The sequence below is a fragment of the Phyllobates terribilis genome, unplaced genomic scaffold (assembly GCF_046119375.1).
Source record: "Phyllobates terribilis strain yellow unplaced genomic scaffold, ASM4611937v1 Scaffold_7__3_contigs__length_470593459, whole genome shotgun sequence".
NCBI classification, from domain to species: domain Eukaryota; kingdom Metazoa; phylum Chordata; class Amphibia; order Anura; family Dendrobatidae; genus Phyllobates; species Phyllobates terribilis.
In genome coordinates, this window is record NW_027362767.1 from 182,097,561 (window position 1) to 182,114,027 (window position 16,467).

At 50.8% G+C, this 16,467-nt stretch overlaps 1 protein-coding gene across 2 annotated transcripts in view; it reads left to right on the forward strand.

The window, feature by feature from the left end:
- The first annotated feature begins 5,420 nt into the window (after window positions 1-5,420).
- The window catches only part of LOC141153050 (cortexin domain-containing 1 protein-like), a 43,909-nt gene continuing 32,862 nt past the window's right edge, over window positions 5,421-16,467 (forward strand). The window contains exon 1 of one of the 2 annotated variants that reach the window (XM_073637728.1): window positions 5,421-5,686. The gene's annotated coding sequence lies outside the window, so the exon portion shown is untranslated. Of the gene's footprint in view, window positions 5,687-13,061; window positions 13,190-16,467 lie in introns of those variants that run through there. The other variant, XM_073637729.1, reaches the window with a different exon arrangement.

The following is a 16,467-nucleotide window of genomic DNA, read 5'->3' on the forward strand; positions in this document are numbered from 1 at the left end:
GCATGCCGAGGGCCTCCATTTGGCAAAATCCACCTCCAATTCTACAAAATATCGCAGCAGATTTTGGCTCAGATTTTAAAGCTTGTTCCAAATGTCAAGTTTTACTTTGTGTTACTATTTTTTCCTGGCTCCAGCGCCGGGAGCTTTGTTTCCATTCACGGCTCACAGAAAAAGGACAAAAATTCGAAAAACCTCACAGAAGAGAAAGAAGCCTTCCCAACACCAAGTCAGATTACTAACGCACCAGCAGGATGCAGCAGACCCCCATGATAAAGGCGGGGGCAGCACAGGTGCAAAATACTGACGCAAACAGCCACTCACTGACCTACCAATTCATAGAGGATGGTGGCTGTGTAGTATTATACATGCACGCTGATGGGGCTTGCACAGGACACCAGTCACACAGATACGTGTGATGCACAGTGTCCGGCTTACAGCCTGTTAATGACGCCCATACTATTAGATCAGGCAGGTTGCCCAGGTCTGTGAGTGGCTGTTTACATCAGTATTTTTCGCCTTTATCATGGGGGTCTAGTTTCTTTTGTGTGATGTTCTTTGTTTCCATTCACTGGCGCTGGGCTCCGTCTGGTCTTCTGCACCTGTGACGTCGCCCTCCTGAGCCGTTCAGCCCAGATCAGGAGGTTGCCTGAGTAATCAGGTAGTTGGTGCCCTGCACCTACATTGTGCTAGGAAGCATACCGGCTGTTCAGCTCTGCTATCCAGTGCCTCCAGCATTGCTGTTACACACCTGTCCCAGGTCCGAGCTTTGCTCCCTTCTCCCCACTCCGCTGAACTTGTGCTCCATGTCGGGCTGTGCAGATGGCCCTGTGTGATCCCATATGATCATCTACCTGGGCTTGTATACGGCTCATCAGGACACACACTTGTATCTTGGTATTAAGACTACTAAGTGCATCGGAGTCCTGTGTGCCTGCTGCCTCCAGGACCTCTGCTACCTGTTCCCGGTCTTCTGTTCGCCTGCAGCCTCCAGGACCTCTGCTACCTGTCCCTGGTCTTCTGTTCGCCTGCTGCCTCCAGGACCTCTGCTACCTGTCCCCGGTCTTCTGTTCGCCTGCAGCCTCCAGGACCTCTGCTACCTGTCCCCGGTCTTCTATTCGCCTGCAGCCTCCAGGACCTCTGCTACCTGTCCCCGGTCTTCTGTTCGCCTGCTGCCTCCAGGACCTCTGCTACCTGTCCCCGGTCTTCTGTTCGCCTGCTGCCTCCAGGACCTCTGCTACCTGTCCCCGGTCTTCTGTTCGCCTGCTGCCTCCAGGACCTCTGCTACCTGTCCCCGGTCTTCTGTTCGCCTGCTGCCTCCAGGACCTCTGCTACCTGTCCCCGGTCTTCTGTTCGCCTGCTGCCTCCAGGACCTCTGCTACCTGTCCCCGGTCTTCTGTTCGCCTGCTGCCTCCAGGACCTCTGCTACCTGTCCCCGGTCTTCTGTTCGCCTGCTGCCTCCAGGACCTCTGCTCCTGTTTCCTGCATGCCTCTCCTGTCTGCTGCACCAACTCTTGTGGCCCGTGTGCCCACCCAGACCTTGGACTTTGAGGATCCACCTCACCAGGTGAGCCTAACAATTGCTACAACAGTATCTGCTATCCAGCTCTGCTATTCTGTGGTTCCAGCGCTGCTACATCAATCTCTGCTATTCCACAGCTCTAGCGTTGCTACATCAGTCTCTGCTGTTCAGTTTTGCTATTCTGTGGGTGCATCATCAGGCTGATCAGCTCTGCTATTCCACTTTCCAGAGCTGCTACATCATTCTCCACTGCTCAGCACTACTCCTCTGTGATTCCAGTACTATTACATCAGTCACAGTTGTGCCAGCTCTAGTACACTGTACCAGCATTGCAAACTCAATTGTACTTCCTAGGTTCTACATCATTGTCTCAACTCTGTACATCGCTTTGCTTCATCTGCTACACTTTACCACCTTTGAAAACTCAGCTCTGCTGCATCAGTTCCACTTTGCCGTGTCAGCTATGCTATATCGTGGTGCCGACTCTGCTTCATCTTTGATTCCAGCTCAGCAGCTCCAGATATTGTTGATCTAATGATGCAGCATGCCGGAGTCTCAGCAAAGGAAACGTTGGAGGGGAAGATGCCAGAGGCACAGAATGGGTTACCAGGGGAAATGCAAGCATTATGCTCCCCTAAATTAAATAATGCCCCCTTAAAACAAATGATGCACCCCTAAGAATTTTTCACCCAGGACACCTTCCACAGTGGCGCCACACACTGCACTGCTGCCTTTCGGGCGTCTTGTGCGGTGCCCAGGAGGTCTCCTCTTTTATACAGTAGCTTCCTGGACGTTCTGGTGAAGTTGGCAATTATTGTGCATATTTAATGTTGTATGCAAATTTATCCTAAGAACTATGAGCAGCTGAATTACTTGTTGATGGATTCCACATACTAATAAATTTTTTTCACACCTTTACTAAACCTCCCAACCTTAGAAATTAGGAAAGAGGGACACCTACTTCTGCTCGCATAGCCGCTATTTTTATTTTACGGTAAGCCACTTTCCTAATCTTGCTCAGGCCTTTATATGTGCCACACAGAATTCTTGCCCTCACACACAGTATAATGCCCCACAGCCCCAATACACAGTTTTATGCCCCACAGCCCCCCTCACATAGTATGATGCCTCACAGTCTCCCCCACACACTATGATGCCTCACAGCCCCCTCCACACAATTTTATGCACTCACAGCTCTCCTATACAGTATGATGCATCCCCATCATGTGTATGATGCTCCCACAGCACCCCCACACAGTATGATGCTCCCACACAGTATGATGCTCCCACAGCACCCCCACACAGTATGATGCTCCCACAGCACCCCCACACAGTATGATGCACCCACAGCATTCCCACACAGTATGATGCAACCACACAAACACTATGATGCCTCACAGCCCCCCACACACAATATGATGCACCCACAGCACTCCTATACAGTATGATGCACCCTTACACTGTATGATGCACCCCCATAAACACTATGATGCCTCACAGCTCCCCATACAATATTATGCACTCACCGTCCCCCACACATTATGATGCACTCCTACATGGTATGATGCATCCCTAAACAGTATGATGCAACCACACCACAAAGACTATGATGCCTTACAGCACCTCTACACAGTATGATGCACCCACACAAATACTATGATGCCTCACAGCCCCCCACACAATATGATGCACACCTACACAGTATGATGCATCCCCACACAGTATGATGCCTCACAGACCCCCACAAAATAAGATGCACTCACAGACAGTATGATGCTTCACAACCCCCAGACACAATATGATGCACCCCCACACACTATGATGCCTCACAGCCCCCCACACACAATATTATGCACTCACAGCACTCCTATACAATGATACACCCACAGCATCCCCATCATGTGTATGATGCCTAACAGACCCCCACGCACAATGTGATGCTCCCACAGCACCCCCACACAGTATGATGCACCCTCACAAACACTATGATGCCTCACAGCCCCCCACACACAATATTATGCACTCACAACACTCCTATACAGTATAATGCACCCACAGCATCCCCATCATGTGTATGTTGCCTAACTGCCCCCACACAAAATATGATGCTCCCACAGCACCCCCACACAGTATGATGCTCCCACAGCACCCCCCACACAGTATGATGCTCCCACAGCACCCCCCACACAGTATGATGCTCCCACAGCACCACCACACAGTATGATGCTCCCACAGCACCCCACACAATATGATGCACCCCCACACAGTATGATGCTCCCAAGCACCCCCACACACTATGATGGCTCACGTCCCCCACACGCAATATTATGCACTCACAGAACTCCTATACAGTATGATGCACCCACAGCATCCCCATCATGTGTATGATGCCTAACAGCCCCCCACACGCAGTATGATGCTTCTACAGCACCCCCACACAGTATGATGCTCCCACAGAGACTCCAGACAGTATGATGCTCCCACGTCACCCCCACACAGTATGATACTCCCCCACACACTATGATGCCTCACAGCCCCCCAACACAATATTATGCACTCGCAGCACTCCTATACAGTTTGATGCACCCACAGCATCCCCATAATGTGTTTGATGCCTAACAGCACCCCCACACAGTATGATGCACCCCTACACACTATGATGCCTCACAGCCCCCCCACACAATATTATGCACACACAGCACTCCTATACAGTATGATGCACCCACAACACCCCTACACAATATGATGCACCTTCACAAACACTATGATGCCTTACAGCCCCCACATACAATATTATGCATGCACAGCACTCCTATACAGTATAATGCACCCACAGCATCCCCATCATGTGTATGTTGCCTAACAGTCCCCTACACACAATATGATGCTCCCACAGCACCCCCAAACAATATGATGCTTCCACAGCGCCTCCACACAGTATGATGCTTCCACATCACCTCCACACAGTATGATGCTTCCACAGCACCTCCACACACTATGATGCTCCCACAGCACCACCACACAGTATGATGCACTCCACACAGTATGATACTCCCACAGGACCCCCACACAGTATGATACTCCCCCTCACACTATGATGCCTCACAGCCCCCACACACAATGATGCACCCACAGCAACCTTACACAGTATGATGCACCCCCACAAACACTATGATGCCTCACAGCCCCCTACATAATATTATGCACTCACAGCACTCCTATGCAGTATGATGCATCCCCATCATGTGTATGATGCATAACAGCCCCCCCACACACACACAGTATGATGCTTCCACAGCAACCCCACAGAGTATGATGCTCCCACAGCACCGCTACACGGTATGATGCTCCCCCACCCACTATGATGCCTCACAGCCCCCTACACAGTATGATGCACCCCTACACCGTATGATGCAACCACACAAACACTATGATGCTTCAAAGCCCCCCACACACAATATTATGTACCCACAGCACTCCTATACAGTATGATGCGCCCACAGCATCCTTGTCATGTCAACTCCTCTGACTGAGCCAGTCTCTGCTGCCAGTACTCTGGACTGAGAATGTCACATGAACTGAAGGTCATTGCGGGTCCGCCAGTCTCTACCCAGACAGATGTGACGGATCCCTGCTCCACCATTGTGTTCACCTGTGTCTTGAGGACACGGATACGGTTGAAGTCGGGACGTAGCCCTGACCTCCTGGGACGGTGAAACATTTAATCACATTCAGTAGGATCCTGCTGTAAGCCTTCACCCTGTATCAAATTCCAGCTGAAAATTGCTAAAAGAAAGGTCACAAAGATGGAGCTGGACTCGAAGACACCACATTTTTATTTTTGACCCATGAACCCAGAATTGTCCAATTAGGTTAATTGCTGCTTATTAATGACAGTGACCCGGTGTCATCTGTCCTGGTGACAGCTTTCTGACTGCTCCATGTGGTGCGTCCCCTGCAGGGAGACAGCTCGCTCTCGTTTCTTCTTTCCTCCCTGTAACCTTACTCTGGTGCATTCCCAGCTTAAAGATTCATGAAATGGTCCGGAGAAGCCAGTCTGCATCACAGACAGCTCGGGGGGCACTGCAGAGCCAGCACAGTCAGGATTTCCCTCCGTTCATGGAAATTAGTCATCCGGACTGCAGGCACAAATGACAGGATTAGCAGGTAACGCCATCTCCTCCTATGTTATAGCAGGCTTACCCCATCACTGTAGCATGGCCCTGCCACACATCCTAATTAATTGCCCTGCCCCCGCCACCCCTCCATCGTACACCCCTACACATTGCATTTAACACCTCGTAAACCACGCCAAAAAATAATTAACTTTCTACGTCCGTTTTTTTCCATAGTGGTATTTTTTTATTATTTTTTACTGTTTTTTTTTTATCTCGTGTGGTTATATCTGTAATTTCCTAATTACCCAACAGATTAACGAGAAAACGGATAATTAGTCCCGTAGTTGGCGCGCAGTTATATCATGGGATGGGGTAATTATAGACGATACAGTAAAATCTACAATTACACAATGTCATTCTGCTTGTGGCTAGACTTTACCCCGATGTGCCCCCGGGGGAGGGGATTTTTTTGGATGGGTTAAGGTGTTTTCTCTCCAAGCAGGAGATGTACAACTTCAGGAAGCGAGGAGTTTATAAGGCGGAGGACAACCTCAGCGTATTGCAGTTTTACCGCAAAATGCCGCAGTTTTGCAATGCTCGATGTTGGCTGTGCGGGTTTGGGACGTAAAAGAGCTTAAACAGCTGCATAAACCTCAAGCATTGCAAAACCGTGCAGATCTATCCGCAGTCGCTGGCCGTAGAAGTTTGCAGCCAAAGATATAATTTGTAACCATCGGGCCCCTTCAGCAAAATTGGGCTCCACTCTACCATGACATGACCGCCTTCCGCAATAAGTTCAGTTTGTATTATTTTGATCTTCCTAAAGCAAGAAATATTGCATGAAGTGATGTTATAGCATGATCATAATGCACACAGTAATGTCACAGCACAAGGATAATGCGCACAGTGATGTCACAGCACAAGGATAATGCGCACAGTGATGTCACAGCACAAGGATAATGCGCACAGTGATGTCACAGTACAGGGATAATGCGCACAGTGATGTCACAGTACAGGGATAATGCGCACAGTGATGTCACAGTACAGGGATAATGCGCACAGTGATGTCACAGTACAGGGATAATACGCACAGTGGTGTCACAGTACAGGGATAATACACAGTGATGTCACAGTACAGAGATAATGCACACAGTGATGTCACAGTACAGGGATAATGCACACAGTGATGTCACAGTACAGGGATAACGCACACAGTGATGTCACAGTACAGGGATAACGCACACAGTGATGTCACAGTACAGGGATAACGCACACAGTGATGTCACAGTACAGAGATAACACACACAGTGATGTCACAGTACAGAGATAACACACACAGTGATGTCACAGTACAGGGATAATGCACACAGTGATGTCACAGTACAGAGATAATACACACAGTGATGTCACAGCACAGGGTAATGTACACAGTGATGTCACAGCACAGGGATAATACACACAGTGATGTCACAGTACAGGGATAATACACACAGTGATGTCACAGTACAGGGATAATACACACAGTGATGTCACAGTACAGGGATAATACACACAGTGGTGTCACAGTACAAGGATAATACACACAGTGATGTCACAGTACAAGGATAATACACACAGTGATGTCACAGTACAGGGATAATACACACAGTGATGTCACAGTACAGGGATAATGCATACAATTAAAAAACATATCATATAGTGAAGCCGCAGAGGTATAATGAACAGCGATGTAACTTAGAGCTCCTCAGTCCCATTGCAAACTCTGTAACAGACCGCCATCTATCATGTGCCAGTTATGGGTCTACCGGCCTGTACATATGCCAAGGCCTGGGAGGGCCCTATAAAACGGCCCCTACCCCAGCAGGGTAGACATATTGGCAATGGAAATCTGAAAGCAGCTCTGACATGGAATAAACCCTTGGGAACACAGACATTCTCCTGGGTAGAGGTCACATGGGTTATTGGTGATACATTTTATAGGACTCCTGTAACCTGACAGGGCGTCTTACTGTTGATTTGATGTGTGTGGGCGAAACCTCTAAACACCCTCAGGTGGTACTGGCTCTTAAAGAGACATACACTGCAAGATACATACTTCTGGCAGAGCTAGCGTTGTGCTGAGGAACTGGAATGGTAGAATTGAGTTGTACAGGCGGTAAAGTAACAGAGATGGCCAGGGTTGAGGAATTGGGGTAGCAGAGCAGAGTTACACAGAAAGTTAATGTAATGCACACGCCCGAACTGACTGGCGTGTGCATGTTTATGTAGTGATTCCACTGTGCCATGAACCGGAGAGTGCCTGGAGGGGCATAACTAAGTATCTGCCCGATCCGACCAAGGTCGCACGACGGCATACGACGCCAGTGCACCAGGGAGGAACCGAGCAGAGGAACCAGGGTCTACTCCAGGTCAGACTCTGGACACGGCTGTTGACCCACACCGGAGAATACAGGAACAGGCAGACTAGAGCGCAGGCTGGGTAGGGTCCAGTACAGACTGGGAGACAAATTCGAAACCGCAGACGCGTCGGACAGAGCTGAGCAAAGCGGAAACCGCAGACGCGTCGGACAGAGCTGAGCAAAGCGGAAACCGCAGACGCGGCGGACATAGCTGAGCAAAGCGAAAACCGCAGACGCGGCGGACAGAGCTGAGCAAAGCGAAAACCGCAGACGCGGCGGACAGAGCTGAGCAAAGCGAAAACCGCAGACGCGGCGGACAGAGCTGAGCAAAGCGAAAACCGCAGACGCGGCGGACAGAGCTGAGCAAAGCGAAAACCGCAGACGCGGCGGACAGAGCTGAGCAAAGCGAAAACCGCAGACGCGGCGGACAGAGCTGAGCAAAGCGAAAACCGCAGACGCGGCGGACAGAGCTGAGCAAAGCGAAAACCACAGACGCAGAGGGAACAGGACTCTGTTCACACGGAACAGACTAGAAGGGAAAGGCAGAACCAGATACCCACAGGGTACTTGCAGAGAAGTAGCGAATGGACCACAAACTCACAAACAGAAGTACAGTGACAACGAGCAGGAGTTAGGTACGAGTTCAGACTCTGCAGAAAAAGGAAAGGAACAGACATAGAGAAAAAACAGGTAAAAGATAGGAGAGAGTTCAGACTGGAACTGAGTGTACGGAGGAGACCAACACAGCAGCGGGATACAGGAGCGGGTCTGGGAATACGGCCCCCAGAGAAGCGGAACGAACAGGCAAGGAGCTTGTTCAGACTGGCCTGGAAATACAGCCTCCAGGAAGGCGGAACAAACAGGCAAGGAACGAGTACAGACTGCCGGTTAAGATACACAGATAGGACACAGTACAGACATGGGAACAGATACTGCAAGACAGGTAACATAGACAGGACCTGGCATGTCAGAGACAAAAGCCAACTGACAGGGCAAGATGCTCAGGCCTGGGTTAATTGGAGCAGCTGTTTTAAATACCAGGTGACAGACAGCAATAGACTGAGGACGCACAAGGGGTGTGCCTGCAGCAGGTACAAAAAGCAGGAAGTGATCGGGCGCCGCCCTTAAGCAGCAGACACAGAGGCAAACAGACAGCATGGAGGGAAGCCAGAGAGACATTCTGGACTGGAGATCAAGTGCGCGCTCTTGCACAGTGGGAGATGGACCACTATGCAAGGACGCCGCCAGGTATGTTACAGTACCCCCCCCTTTACGCCCCCTCTTCTTCAGGCCTGCCAGAATGTTCCGCAGGAAATTCGAGGGCCAATCCTTCACTTCAAGGAGATCACTTCCACTGTCCACTGGAGAAACTGGTCTCATCTGGTTAGCTAGGATGCTACCTCCTATCCAGCCATCCTCAGCAACAGACGAAAAGGGTGGAGTACCAGGAACAGCACACAGGGAAGTCTCTCTCCACTTATTATCAGGTAGCACCCCAGAGGGTTCAGGAGACAACTGGAAGTCCTCCGCCGGGTTGGAGGGGTGCAGAGACTCGGGGGTAACCTCTGCTTCGGGGTACATCTTGTCAAGCTCACAGGATGAAATGGGCGAGGTATCAGGTACAAGGTGTAGAAAAGTCCCTGTTACCTTGTTATCTGGTGGTACCCAGGAGGATTCAGGAAACAACTGGGGATCCTCCGCCGGGTCAGAATAGTGCAGAAACTTGGGGGTAACCTCTGCTTCGGAGTACACTAGGTCGGACTCGCTAGATGAAGCGGGTGAGGCATCAGGTACCGAGTATAGAAAAGTACCTGTCCATTCGTTATCAGGTAGCACCCCGAAGGGTTCAGGAAACAACTGGAGCTCCTCCGCCTGGTTGGAGGGGTGTAGAGACTCAGGGATAACCTCCGCTTCGGAGTACACTAAGTCGGACTCACTGGAAGAAGCGGCCGAGGTAACAGGTACCGAGTATAGGAGAGTCTCAGTCCATTCGCTATCAGGTAGCACTCCGAAGGGTTCAGGAGACAACTGGAGGTCCTCCGCCTGGTCGCAGGGGTGTAGAGACTCGGGGATAACCTCTGCTTCGAGGTACATCTTGTCAAATTCAGAGGAAGAAATAGACGGGTTATCAGGTACAGGGTGAGAAAAAGTCACTGACTCTTTGTTATCTGGTGGTACCCCGGAGGAGTCAGGAAACAACTGGAGGTCCTCTGCCGGGTCAGAAGAGTGCAGAGGCTCGGGGAAAACATCTGCTTCAGAGTACACTAGGTCGGACTCACTGGACGAAGCAGACGAGGTATAGGGTACCGAGTATTGGAAAGTCTCTGTCCATTCACCACCAGGTGGCACCCCGAAGGGTTCTGGAGACAACTGGAGGTCCTCCGCCTGGTCAGAGGGGTGTAGAGACTCATGGGTAACCTCTGCTTCAGAGTACACTAGGTCGGACTCACTGGACGAAGCAAGCGAGGTATCAGATCCAGGATATAGGAAAGTCTCTGTCCATTCACCACCAGGTGGCACCCCGAAGGGTTTTGGAGACAACTGGAGGTCCTCCGCCTGGTCGGAGGGGTGTAGAGACTCGGGAGTAACCTCTGCTTCGGAGTACACTAGGTGGGACTCACTGGACGAAGCGAGCAAGGTATCAGGTACAGAGTATAGGAGCGTCTCTGTCCTTTCGCTACCAGGTAGCACCCCGAAGGGCTCAGGAGACAACTGGAGGTCCTCCGCCAGGTCAGAGGGGTGAAGAGACTCATGGGTAACCTCTGCTTCAGAGTACACTAGGTCGGACTCACTGGATGAAGCAGCCGAGGTATCAGGTACCGAGTATAGGAAAGTCTCTGTCCATTCGCTACCAGGTAGCACCCCAAAGGGTTCAGGAGACAACTGGAGATCCTCCGCCTGATCGGAGGGGTGTAGAGACTCAGGGGTAACCTCTGCTTCGGAGAACACTAGGTCGGACTCACTGGACGAAGCGGGCGAGGTATCAGGTGCAGGGTATAGGGAAGTCTCTCTCCAATTGTCCTCAAGTGGTATCCCGGGGGATTCAGGAGGCAACAGGGGGTCCTCCGGTGTGAATTCTGGGTGGGCAGCAGTCTCTTCGGACAGGAGAACTGGTGCACTACCCACGCATATTACCCGTTGGGGGTTCTCCAGGATACAGGGAGATGAAGCTTCAGTAGGAACTTCAAGGTTGGGGTCAGGAGGTCTCAGGGAGGACAGACCCTGGCGTGACGGCTTGCCTCTACGTCTAGCACGTCTGGACTGCCTCTTGAGGTTGGGAGAAGTATTCCGGAGAGTGTAGTCACCCTGTGAGGATTCTGGGTGGGCAGTAGTCTCATTGGGCTGGAGGACTATTGCGCTACCCACACACATTACCCATCGGGGCTGCTCTGGGATACTGGGAAGTGAAGCTTCAGCAGGAGCCTCCAGGTTAGGATCATCGAAGACCATTAGAAAGGCCACCAGGAAGGCCATTATGTCTAGGACGATAGGATCCTGTGCGTCCCACAGGGGAATGATCCAATTCAAGGCATCACCCGCTAGGTAAGACATCATGAATCCCACCTTAACCCGATCTGTGGGAAAACATAGAGGGTAGAACTTGAAGTGTAGCATGCATTGCTCCACAAATGCACGACTCTGTCTTGGATCCCCATAGTAACGTGGCGGATCCGCAGGAACGAGAGCTGATAGATCCATCTGGACGGGTGCGTAATTCGCCTGGAACTCAGCTAAGGAAAAAAAATGTATTTATTTATTTTTAATGCACGTATTCGCTGGAAAACATCTCAGAGAGCAAAGGCCGTGGGGCTCAACGGGAACCATGGCCTGAGCATGCTGTAATTGCACACGCCCGAACTGACTGGCGTGTGCATGTTTATGTAGTGATTCCACTGTGCCATGAACCGGAGAGTGCCTGGAGGGGCATAACTAAGTATCTGCCCGATCCGACCAAGGTCGCACGACGGCATACGACGCCAGTGCACCAGGGAGGAACCGAGCAGAGGAACCAGGGTCTACTCCAGGTCAGACTCTGGACACGGCTGTTGACCCACACCGGAGAATACAGGAACAGGCAGACTAGAGCGCAGGCTGGGTAGGGTCCAGTACAGACTGGGAGACAAATTCGAAACCGCAGACGCGGCGGACAGAGCTGAGCAAAGCGAAAACCGCAGACGCGGCGGACAGAGCTGAGCAAAGCGAAAACCGCAGACGCGGCGGACAGAGCTGAGCAAAGCGAAAACCGCAGACGCGGCGGACAGAGCTGAGCAAAGCGAAAACCGCAGACGCGGCGGACAGAGCTGAGCAAAGCGAAAACCGCAGACGCGGCGGACAGAGCTGAGCAAAGCGAAAACCGCAGACGCGGCGGACAGAGCTGAGCAAAGCGAAAACCGCAGACGCAGAGGGAACAGGACTCTGTTCACACGGAACAGACTAGAAGGGAAAGGCAGAACCAGATACCCACAGGGTACTTGCAGAGAAGTAGCGAGTGGACCACAAACTCACAAACAGAAGTACAGTGACAACGAGCAGGAGTTAGGTACGAGTTCAGACTCTGCAGAAAAAGGAAAGGAACGGACATAGAGAAAAAACAGGTAAAAGATACGAGAGAGTTCAGACTGGAACTGAGTGTACGGAGGAGACCAACACAGCAGCGGGATACAGGAGCGGGTCTGGGAATACGGCCCCCAGAGAGGCGGGACGAACAGGCAAGGAGCGTGTTCAGACTGGCCTGGAAATACAGCCTCCAGGAAGGCGGAACAAACAGGCAAGGAACGAGTACAGACTGCAGGTTAAGATACACAGATAGGACACAGTACAGACATGGGAACAGATACTGCAAGACAGGTAACATAGACAGGACCTGGCATGTCAGAGACAAAAGCCAACTGACAGGGCAAGATGCTCAGGCCTGGGTTAATTGGAGCAGCTGTTTTAAATACCAGGTGACAGACAGCAATAGGCTGAGGACGCACAAGGGGTGTGCCTGCAGCAGGTACAAAAAGCAGGAAGTGATCGGGCGCCGCCCTTAAGCAGCTGACACAGAGGCAAACAGACAGCATGGAGGGAAGCCAGAGAGACATTCTGGACTGGAGATCAAGTGCGCGCTCTTGCACAGTGGGAGATGGACCACTATGCAAGGACGCCGCCAGGTATGTTACAGTTAATAGTAGAAACACTGGCATAACGATGTAGCAGAACTGATTCAGCTAGGTAGCAGAGTTAACCCAACCATTAGGAACAGTTGTAGTAGAGCTGTTGTTTGCAACAGAGTTTAATAAGAGAGCTGTCACAGCGATATAGCAGAGTTAACCCAATGATTAAGAACAGGTATAACAGAGCTGTGTTTGCAGGTGAGTTCAATATGAAACTTGGCACAGTGATATAGGAAAGTTAACCCAATGACTAGGAAAAGGTATAGCAGAGCTGTGTTTGCAATAGAGTTTAATAAGAGAGATGGCACAGAGTTAATCCAGAGATGAGGAACAGGTGTAGCAGAGCTAGGTTTGCAATACAGTTCGATGTATACAGTGGCATGTAAACGTTTTGGCAATTGATGTCTAAAAAGGCCTAAAATTAAAGATGACACATTTTCTTTGTATTTTAGGCCAAAATATTATATATATATATACACACTGCTCAAAAAAATAAAGGGAACACTGAAATAACACATCCTAGATCTGAATGAATGAAATATTCTCATTGAATACTTTGTTCTGTACAAAGTTGAATGTGCTGACAACAAAATCACACAAAAATCATCAATGGAAATCACATTTATTAACCAATGGAGGCCTGGATTTGGAGTCACCCCCAAAATTAAAGTTAAAAAACACACTACAGGCTGATCCAACTTTGATGTAATGTCCTTAAAACAAGTCAAAATGAGGCTCAGTATTGTGTGTGGCCTCCACGTGCCTGTATGACCTCCCTACAACGCCTGGGCATGCTCCTGATGAGGCTGAGTATTGTGTGTGGCCTCCACGTGCCTGTGTGACCTCCCTACAACGCCTGGGCATGCTCCTGATGAGTCTGAGTATTGTGTGTGGCCTCCACGTGCCTGTATGACCTCCCTACAATGCCTGGGCATGCTCCTGATGAGGCTGAGTATTGTGTGTGGCCTCCACGTGCCTGTATGACCTCCCTACAACGCCTGGGCATGCTCCTGATGAGTCTGAGTATTGTGTGTGGCCTCCACATGCCTGTATGACCTCTCTACCACGCCTGGGCATGCTCCTGATGAGGCTTAGTATTGTGTGTGGCCTCCACGTGCCTGTATGACCTCCCTACAACGCCTGGGCATGCTCCTGATGAGGCTGAGTATTGTGTGTGGCCTCCATGTGCCTGTATGACCTCCCTACAACGCCTGGGCATGCTCCTGATGAGGCTGAGTATTGTGTGTGGCCTCCACGTGCCTGTATGACCTCTCTACAACACCTGGGCATGCTCCTGATGAGGCTCAGTATTGTGTGTGGCCTCCACGTGCCTGTATGACCTCCCTACAACGCCTGGGCATGCTCCTGATGAGTCTGAGTATTGTGTGTGGCCTCCACGTGCCTGTATGACCTCCCTACAACGCCTGGGCATGCTCCTGATGAGGCTCAGTATTGTGTGTGGCCTCCACGTGCCTGTATGACCTCCCTACAATGCCTGGGCATGCTCCTGATGAGGCTGAGTATTGTGTGTGGCCTCCACGTGCCTGTATGACCTCCCTACAACGCCTGGGCATGCTCCTGATGAGGCTGAGTATTGTGTGTGGCCTCCACGTGCCTGTATGACCTCCCTACAACGCCTGGGCATGCTCCTGATGAGGCTGAGTATTGTGTGTGGCCTCCACGTGCCTGTATGACCTCCCTACAACGCCTGGGCATGCTCCTGATGAGGTTGCTTATGGTCTTCTGTGGGATCTCCTCCCAGACCTGGTCTAAAGCATCCGCCAACTCCTGGACAGTCTGTGGTGCAACATGACATTGGTGGATGGAGCGAGACATGATGTCCCAGATGTGCTCTATCGGATTCAGGTCTGGGGAACGGGCGGCCAGTCCATAGCTTCAATGCCTTCATCTTGCAGGAACTGCTGACACACTCCAGCCACATGAGGTCTGGCATTGTCCTGCATTAGGAGGAACCCAGGGCCAACCACACCAGCATATGGTCTCACAAGGGGTCTGAGGATCTCATCTCGGTACCTAATGGCAGTCAGGCTACCTCTGGCGAGCACATGGAGGGCTGTGCGGCCCTCCAAAGAAATGCCACCTCACACCATTACTGACCCACTGCCAAACCGGTCATGGTGAAGGATGTTGCAGGCAGCAGATCGCTCTCCACGGCGTCTCCAGACTCTGTCACGTCTGTCACATGTGCTCAGTGTGAACCTGCTTTCATCTGTGAAGAGCACAGGGCGCCAGTGGCGACTGTGCCAATCCTGGTGTTCTGTGGCAAATGCCAAGTGTCCTGCATGGTGTTGGGCTGTGAGCACAACCCCCATCTGTGGACGTCGGGCCCTCATACCACCCTCATGGAGTTGGTTTCTAACCGTTTGTGCAGACACATTCCCATTTGTGGCCTGCTGGAGGTCATTTTGCACGGCTCTCGGAGTGCTCCTCCTGTTCCTCCTTGCACAAAGGCGGAGGTAGTGGTCCTGCTGCTGGGTTGTTGCCCTCCTACGGCCCCCTCCACGTCTCCTGGTGTACTGACCTGTCTCCTGGTAGCGCCTCCAGCCTCTGGACACTACGCTGACAGACACAGCAAACCTTCTTGCCACAGCTCGCATTGATGTGCCATCCTGGATGAGATGCACTACCTGAGCAACTTCTGTGGGTTGTAGAGTCCGTCTCATGCTACCACGAGTGTGAAAGCACAACCAACATTCAAAAGTGACCAAAACATCAGCCAGAAAGCATTGGTACTGAGATGTGGTCTGTGGTCCCCACCTGCAGAACCACTCCTTTATTGAATGTGTCTTGATAATTGCCAATAATTTCCATCTATTGTCCATTCCATTTGCACAACAGCATGTGAAATTGATTGTCAATCAGTGTTGCTTCCTAAGTGGACAGTTTGATTTCACAGAAGTTTGATTTACTTGGAGTTATATTCTGTTGCTTGTGTTCCCTTTATTATTTTGAGCAGTGTATGTGTGTGTGTGTGTATATATATATATATATAAAATCATCTTTTACATTTTAAATATTACAAAAAGTAAACTGGGCTGATGCAAAAGTTGTTTGGACATCCTTTGAGATTTGTGTGCTCAGATAACTTTGACCAAGGTTTCAGACCTTAATTAGCCTGTTAGGGTTATGGCTTGTTCACTATCATCGTTAGTAGTGATGAGCGAGCATGCTCGCCACTGCTCGGTACTCGCCCGAGCATCTCACTGCTCGAGATGCTCGGAGCTCGCCGAGTACTTGCGCGATGCTCAGGTGGG